The sequence below is a fragment of the Anopheles stephensi genome, chromosome 3, assembly GCF_013141755.1.
Source record: "Anopheles stephensi strain Indian chromosome 3, UCI_ANSTEP_V1.0, whole genome shotgun sequence".
Taxonomy (NCBI): domain Eukaryota; kingdom Metazoa; phylum Arthropoda; class Insecta; order Diptera; family Culicidae; genus Anopheles; species Anopheles stephensi.
In genome coordinates, this window is record NC_050203.1 from 68,466,061 (window position 1) to 68,475,640 (window position 9,580).

Genomic DNA, 9,580 nt, shown 5'->3' on the forward strand with positions numbered 1-9,580 from the left:
AACTACCGCGCAACTTCGTGGAAATGCTGGAGGCACTATGAATGGAGTGAAGAAGTTTATAAAGGCACACGCAGCTGGCCGGGCACATCTGCGCGATCTCACACACACATATCAATAAAAGGGCAATCGGGTTGATTGAAGCTGGAGTGTGATGCTAATGCTTATGGTGTGGATTTTTTTAAGGATAAATCTGGGCTTAATTGAAGGATTTTAAAATAGAAAACGTTTGCTTGCCTATCGAGTAGTGACGAACTCGAACAGTTTCAGTTCTCTTGTTTAAAAATGCAGTAAACTATCATTGTTTTATATTTTGTTTAGCTTCAAACTTCATACGGAATTCTTCTTGAAGTTATCTACTTCTACATGTACGAAAGTGTTCAAATTCGAACCTCCACTTCTTCACACATTTTTATTCTCAATCATGTTCTTAAATCATACTTCTTCTCAGAAAACCCGTTTGCGTTGCTTTCATTCCTTCAAGAAAGGTTGACGTGATTCCTTTTAGTGCCTGCTCACTAGTTTGTTCCGAACTCGCTATTATCCGGATTTTCGAGGACCACTCATGTGCGAAGTATGTGACTCGAATAGCAACACACTGCGTCAGACAGGGGTAAAGCATGGATTTTTGTTCCTTCCTCTTTTCGAGTTGATGTACTATGTGCAATAAAGTGTCAAAAACAGGAAAATATGAAGCTGAACGTTGGAGCTTGCAAAGATTTCGAAAAAAAGCAACATAACGCTATAAAATATAGGAGAAGATGAACACAGATGAAGGGATAATGTGAGACAGCGGAAGGGCGATTAAGCGTCGGGAAGCGAATTAAAAAACTGAGATATAGAATCGATTCGTGGAAGGATAACGCTTTGATGGACAAAAGCTGTTACTAATGCGTTATAATCTGTTTGGAGAATTCATGTTGAAACTGAGAAGTTTCCACAGCCACACAAGTATTACATTAAATCTTTCTTTCGAAAATCATAACTTGATTTGCTTCCCTGCACAATTGTTATCCTCTTCTGCTATTTCAATCATTACACCAATGTTTTATCATCAATCAGCAACTGTTGGCTAAACCGCTGTCCCACGATGTACACGCACAACTTTTCCCAAAGAAAAGCTCGTGGGAATTAATTCGAACTCAATACTTGCTCAACACTGATCACTTCGGTGCCACGTGACTTCTCGCCCATCTTCCATCAGCGTTCAAGCTTTTCCTTCAAGCGAAAAAAAAAGCGCCCGTCATTGTACTCAAATCTCCCGTCTCCAATCCAATCAGGCGGATGTTTGATTTCATTCAATTAGGAACCAGCTACGGAACAAGGGGGGGAAGAGCAAACGAAGCGGAAGCCTGCCCGAAATTTGGGCTTTGGGATTCAATTTGGGGCCGGCAGAATGGAAACGCATTGAACGGAATTTGTTTCATTTGCTCTTCAAATCGTGACGCTTTCGCAGCGGTGATCGCGTGTAAATAATCTGTGCCGGCGTCTTGCGATTTCTAATTCATTATTCCGGTTGATTGTGGTGGATTTCGCGTGTGCATTTCGGTTACATTTTTTTGTTTGCTGCCGGTTTAGTGGAAAATGGCTGGGAATTTTTCCACTGCGATACGCGAGATGAAACTCGGCTGGGAAAATGTCTTCATTTCTTCGTTCGACTGAATGCCATTGTGCAGTTTTGATTGGAATGCCTTTGAAGTGAGCGTAATTGAACGTGGATTTCAGTTCGAAGAATATTCATTTCATATCAGCTTTATCTACGCTCAACACAAGCTATCTGGCGATTTGAATAGGAAACTTTACATAAATCCAATAAATGGCACATTGAACAGTGGGAGAAAGTTTGCATAAGACCTACTTACAATCAGCACTTATTCAAAGTTTCTAGGGACGTGTTAATGTTTCTCTCAAGTTATTTTTATTTATTTTCAATTATGACGGTTTGACGCCGTATGGTCAGCACCGCATGTGCTGACGAAGTACAAAATCCAAAGACAAAAAAAATTACCAAGGCATTTCCTCCCTGATATTTCGCCTTATCCCGGGCGTGCTGGGTATTTCTCTCAAGTTCTTATCCTTCTTTTATATCTAGATAGGATATGTCCTCCAAAAGTCCTCCTAGTTTCGATTTTATGTATGTGCCCGAGATTATCTAGATTGAAGGCGACCCTAAAAGAGCTTCAATTCTAGATTTCTCAACAACTCGGATAATCTGTCAAACTTTTCGTGTTGTAAGATTGCTATGCAACTTCTTTGAAATCCTTAAATCTAATAATTTTAACGCTTTTTCCACTAAAACACTTATAGTGGAAGCAACGTAATTCTGGTTGCTGAAACTTCACCAAGAGCATCAGGGTCATACAACGACGTCGTTCTTCATACGGCATGGCCAGGGAACAAATCCTAACTGAACCGTTCCCCCGTAATTCGACGCAGTAGACTGACTATCCAACTACCTCAGAGGTCGTTAGGTCAAAGTAGAAGAACAAGAAGAAGATCATGTAGCATATTTTGGAGAAACATCGACTTTAATAACAGTCATCTGCACAAAAAGCTTGCCTGAGTCTTCTGTCAAAATCTCTGTATATTGTCTATTGGAGGATGTAATACTGCATACAAGTTCATTTCATAATGCATGTATGGAAACTGCTACTGGATACAGTCAATCCATTTTTACCAAACGTTAGATTACATTTTAAAGTCTTACAGCATCCTGTCCTTTGTGCAAAACATCGTCTTCTTCCTTGGCACTAGGCGGTCTTGATGGGATTTATTCGCAGTCCTACCGTGTGAATATCGGCGCCACTATCCCGTCGGCCTCCGGACCACCCCAACATGCTGTGCATCAAAGTAAGAACCTTCATATCTCTGTTCGATTGGGTTCTTGACTTGTTTCAATGTTGTTTTAAGTTTGTTTTCTATGAGTGCAGTGTTTTTAAGTCATCGTTCCCTAATTTTTGTTTCTGAATAACAGTAAAATTTAAGAAAAATTTAGTTTTGTATCATTGGTCTTATTTTCTTCATTCTTTTATCAAACTATTCAACATCAAATTTCAAGGACGTCCATCAATGTCTTCCTTTACCGAAATAATAAAACACATGACAAATACTCATAATGCTCACCTCATAAACACCACATCATGCGTACTGTCTCCCTATTTGCTGTCTCAGTATAATTTCTCTTCCTTCAATATGCAACTGACAGCTAACATTCACCACTAAAACAATATTTTTCATTGAGCAAAAACAAAAAGACATGCTAAGAAGAAAAAAACACGCACACACACCCTACTAACACAAATGTGTTTCTTGCACCGTTGTCGAAGGATTGTGGGCAAAAGAACACGACACGACAGTCATGGCACACATGTTGATCTTGTCGGCTGTCAACCGACCGACCGAGCCCAGAACCGGTGCGAATGTCGATGCAGAAGATTTCCCACCCATCCTTCCATCCGCCCAGCCAGCTTCCATTACACACACACTCATACACATCGCAGTAGTTTTAGATTATCTGGGCCGTATCCGTACCGGTGCCCGAATCCGGCGGATGCGTTTGATTATCGAAAGAAACGAACCGGATAATTTATCTATTTTGTATCGTCAGTTGTCAGAGCGACCATTAATCTTTTCGGGGCTGCCCATTGGAATTTCACTTTCCCGCTTACACACCAACAACAGCATCACGGTGACGTGTTACCGGTGGTGCAGCTACTCCCGCCATTCTGCATGTCACCCGACACACATATGGGACGTGCGTGTGTGTGTGTGTTTTTGGCGGGGGGGAGCCTACGTGCCATGTTCAAGCCAACGGCCAGGACAGCTGGCAGACGATACCCGATGCCGGTGGTGTAGTGGATAATTTTTCAACATTCTCCCCGCTTCAAAGAGCCTACACACGGTTGGTGGTGGTGGTGGTTGGTTGCTTGTTGCTTCTGTCGTTGTTGCGGTGAAGGTTTTGTGTGTACCGAAAAGGCACGGGTTTGTGAGGAGTCACCGAGTGCCTAAGGTGACGGGTTTATTTGTCCAACGGCTTGAGATGAAGAGAAGCCCTAACCTCGAAGTGGAAGGTTAGTTGGGTGGTGTGTGGTGTGTGGTTTTCGAGGATCTTTCGAGGACGAGTTTGACAGTCTCTTTCCGATTCGCTTTGGTCGCTTTGGACGATGATGGCGGTGGTGGTGTCGGTGTACACAATGGACCACAATTACCGCCAGCAACCGACGCATTACGCGTTCTGCCGGGATGCGATAATTCCATCCTTCCCCGGTCGATCCTTCCCGTCGTGCACAAACACGCACCCCGTCCAGGAAGACAGCTACGACCGAAACGACGACGGCCATGTTTAATCTGTCAAGCGAAATGGCAATTGAAAACAATTCACCACGGATAATGCTCTCTTGGCAGCTGGCTCGGTGTCAGCCCGGTGTTTCCCTATTGCACGAAGCCGCACGGTCCTTACCTTTTGGCTGCCAAACACCGTGACTCCTGCGGCGTCCCTCCACCCAGAAGGACGACACTGCATTTATGGACAAAAATCCATCCCAACAACCGTCGAAAACAATATGTCGAGTGATTTCGAGTGCGTCTGGATCCGGTCTTTCGACGCTCGACACCCACCGAGCGGCGAGCTATAATCCGGTAGCGGAGAACATCCGCCGTTGGATGGGGCTCTTTCCTCCCTTCCTGTGCTACGCACCGATAAAGCCATTGTTCTTCTTGCCCAAGTACCGAGCGCTGAGTGAGGTATCATACGACGATACATAATTACACAATAGTCGACCAGGCGATCTATGGAGGGATACAGCGTAAATAAGGTCACACAATGCTTCGGGAGCTCACAAAAACAATGTAAAACTGTGTCTTTGTCAAGGCCGATAGCTGCAATCTTCAAAAGAATTGGAAGAATCGCTCATGAGAATAGTTGGGCTATTTTTGAACCTTTTTCGGAGAAAATTACATTTTTAAAATGGAATAAGTTACTTATTTTGAAATATCGAGATTTTGGAGCAGTATCATAAGCGAGTCTTTATCCCTGTTATTATCATCTAATGATATCATCCTGAGCTCTGTAAGTCGATGTAAAAGTATTTTATAATATTGCCACACCTCTTAAGGATATTCTTTCCGACAAAAGTTTGAATTAGATTCCTTCCATCCCAAGGTTCGTTTCAGTTATCAAGCGACCACCGTATCAAACGAAGGGATAGCTCAGATTGCTTCCGAAATTATCTCGCACAGACCGATATAGTTTCGCCGAAGGATTCCCCTACGCTTCAATAGGAGCATGGATTTTCTTTACGAAAACTTCCCTACACGTCCACTCGTCACAGTGTAACACATTCCCCAAAACTGTGTTAGAAAATGGAAAATTTTGTTGGAAAATTCAATTATTCTAATGCAGTTTCACCAACACCATTCTCAATGGTACGGAGGGTGCGTGGCGAATGTTCGCATTTTTGGACGCGGCTGCACAACAACACCAGAGAAAATAAAATCCGAATTCCGACACTGTCCGGCAACAACGGCAAGCACCGTCCGGAACCAGCTGGCGATCTGGTCAAACGAAGCACACACACACTGATATATGGCACTCCATTTGGGGATAAAAGCGATGCACCCGGGGAAGGATTCTGCATCTTCCAGGCTGGGCATCGCTCGGTTAGCCGGCTTGGTTCTTCAGAAAATTGCTATCATTTGCGAGATCCATTAGCCACCCGGACACACAGTCACAAAAAGATTCCAGAACGAGCGCCTCAACTTGGTACGGCGTTGGTTTGCAACGTTCGCCGATTATGCTTCAGAAGAAGTGGAGACAGCTCTCAGCTCAGATGGACAACCTCAAACGACCCACAGTGGCAAGTGTGTGTGTGTGTGTTTGCTGGGAAGGTGTCGATTTCAGCAGCGGTGCAGGATGGCGCTGCAGCAGCAGTGTAATGGATTTCGTTGGTTTTGCTTTGACATCTTCGATTGTCAATCCTCATAATGCTGGGAAAGGCTCTGCGCCGAGCTTCGATAGTGCTCTCTTTGTGTTTTGTTCAATCAAGGATTTGGAGGGATACTGCTGTCCGTCTTTTGTGAAAATCCTTCCATCTAGAGACTGTCTTGGTCAATTTTAAACGCCATCCACTTGCAGTTAGACTGAACATTTTTGAAAAACAAGTATGGATGATCTATTATAAAGTATAACCTCAACAATTCTTTTATTAGTCAATTTTACCCCGAAGCTTCAAATGCTTTTCGTCATCAAAAAAAGTATGTTCTCATACCATCATCACCACCACGCCACCGATACTAGGAAGCAGGAACGTCAAACTTCGACCCGATCCGATTACACATCCACTGGTCGCAAATCTGATTACCCCCTCGCTGGATGCGGCGTTACTCGAGGGAATAGCGATGGCCAGTTTTGTGGCCATCTTTTTCGAGGTTAGTTTCAACCGCACCGAACTTTCCGGACACGGAACAGAAGTAAGCGACAGTAAGCGGCACGAGCAAAGAAGGACGCCATCCATTGATAGTTTATTACGGCTCACCATTGTTGTACGAACGGCGCCGGAACGGAAGTTCCCGAACGAAATCATCCGGACACATCCGGAAGTTGTTAACTGAGAGAGATAGAGAGAGAGCACAGAAGAATTTAATCAAAAGTTCTATTGTGTCACTTGGCTGCATGTCTAGGTGTCGATGAAGCCTAAAGCAAGAGGAAGAGTGTCTGTAGGGATGTTTGTGTTCTAGGGTTTGTGCGATTCTGGAAAAGGATCAAGGATAAACAATCTGGGAAACATCAAAATCAGATTCGAATTCATCGGACATCAATTCACTTTCACAACACGTCCGAGATGGAATGAAAGCAGGAACCAGATCTTGGTGTGTTAGTGTTTCCTGGATCAGTTATCAAGACGGCAGTGCTATGGATACTTTTGAGAAGATTACAACGGATATCAGGCACTAAACACTCTTTACATGATACTGCTGTCCTTCAATAAAAATATGATTTGGAATATCGTTCGCGCTATGCAAATGCAGATCGCTTCGTCTCATAGTCAAATCGCTGCCCAATATTCAATATCTCACGACTTCAGCTTCAGACAACCTTCCATCATCACCCCATTTGCCATTTTTTGCCCCCAAAACTTTATCTGTTTACACCCTCTGTCTGTTAGAGTTGTAATGTCTGCCAACATGCTGCCACCGGTCGGTTTCCACAAATATGTTCATGTTAGTGGAATGCTCACCACCTCGCCGCCATCCTCTAGCTCTGCTTATGCTAAGGCGGTTTACAAAAGTGAGCAGAGCTGTGCTTGTACTACATCGCTGCAATGTCACAGCGGTACCGAAAGGTCCTGGCATTTTCCAGTTTCGAACGCTTCGATTGTGGTCCGTTTGCTAACTGGCACCGGCGGAATGCAATATTAGCAAGTGTTCCGGAGGAATGTTACACAATCGCAGCGATTGCGTTATTGAATCGCTAATAAAACATCATCCCGTCCAGGCAGGACGCGTCGCAGTGTCGAAGAAATTGACCCTCAGAGGCCACAAGCACACCCCACACTCAATAACCACACTTTTGCACGGTTGAAGATGTAACCGACATCGTCGCTTCGTTGTCGCTCATCAAAGGAGTTTATTAACATTTCGGAACCGAAACTATCAAGCGCATCAGCAAAAATGAAACGGGGCCAAATTAGTGCAGGCAGATGCCGGATGGTTGGTAGGAATAGTTTGGGTCCGCACAGCATCGTACCGAAGGGTTCTCCACGAACCCACCTACCCACACCAAATGCCAACAATTTCAAAGGCTTATCCAGCATATTCCAACTGAAAACCAAACCGGTGGATGCGTTATGGAAAGCTGGTTTCGCTTGGAAGAACAATTTCTCTTCGAGCGAAATACCTTGTACCCGGTTGTACGCGCCCTCTCACGAATTCCTCACGGTAACGCGTTCGCCGGCGCGGGATGTGCGAACTCCCGAGTGCTCGTTGTTTCCATCGCAGCACTCGGCATTCTGCGGCCAGTTTTCCGAGCTGCTGCAGGGGCTATTGCACAAAATAAGCTCAAATATCTCCGTGAAATACGGCGTGTGCGATCCGACAAGCGATGGTGCAATGTGTTGAAAGTGCCATAATAAGCGTTCGATCCACCTAACATGGGGGAGCTCTCTCGGGGAAGTATGATTTTCAATTCTACGTTGGACGATGGAGGCACCATAATTAAGCACCGTTTGGTGGACATAGGGGTTTTCACGATGAATTTAATATTTCGGGTTTTTCTTTTACCAGACTCAAATTCAAACTCAAATGTCCGTATTTTGCACGGCAAAAGCATATGACACTCGCGCGAACGACTCCAGGCTCCAACCACAACAGCACTCGCGGCTCATCCCCATCGTCTGCTGGAATGCTTGGAAGACAATGGCAAGACATTGTTTGTCGCATACTTGTGCGCCTGAGACATCATCGCTCGCTAGCTGCAGGCCACAAACCACGTGGCAAAATCCTTCGAGCGTACGGTACGAATTTTGCCGAAAAGCAGCGACTTTGACGCAGCGCAGCGACTTTGCGCGAAGCCCGGTGTTGGCGGCGCAGCATACCGGCGAGCAGCGAAAATATGACAAACTAAAATATCTCGTTAAAAACTGCCGCGGGGAATGCAGCACTTTCCGTTGGTGACGGCCGGATGTGGACCACCACGCTACCCCGGGGAACGCGAAGTATGCGTTACAAATAGTTTTCCACCGTGCCGGAGATAAAAACCCGTTACGCTGCGATGGAATTGTAATATTGTTCGGTTTTTCTGGGGGTTTTTTTTTTGTTCGCTTCACATCTGTTTCCGTAAATGAAATAAACAGAAATATGCTCATGATTACATTTAACCAATAAAAACAGATTACAACGCAAAATTATGTATGAAAAGCAATGACGTGCTGAACTTCTAGTGTAGAAAGCGCCTAAACCATATGAAGTTTTTATGATCTAATGCATGGAATGGAATGTAATATAATTAAAATAGGGTAAAACAATTGAAACTACGTGTTAAAATATAGGATAGAATCATCTTATTATAAAGGACTTTTAAGGTCTGAAGGTAGTACGACAGTATAATCCTGAGACAGAATAATGACAGATTGTTTACTTACTTAGGAACTCATCAGAAGCTACAAGGGCTCCGCAGTTCTGTCCTGCCACTGAAGTCCTCGATATAGTCCGGGCTTTCTGGCGGAAGCATCAACGCCATCACTCAATTTCAGTTTGGGCCATCACGTGTACGAGTCTTTAAAAGATTCAACGTTCGGTGCCATTCTCATGACATGACCAGCTCACCGAAGCTAGGCCGAATACTATTTGCGGCATGGTGGTGAGATTTTCGCACACCTTGTAGAGCTTGTTGTTGACGCAGCTCTTTCATTTGTCATATGTGTCACCACACATACGAGGTCACAAATCCTTCATATTTTCGACTGTTTGTAGTGAACAGTTTAGTGTTGTACAGGCTGCATAACCCTCTCGATATTATAAATTGCATGAAAGTTTTTTGGACGTTGCATATGACCATACAGCAGCAAACAATCCACTTAAATCAAGA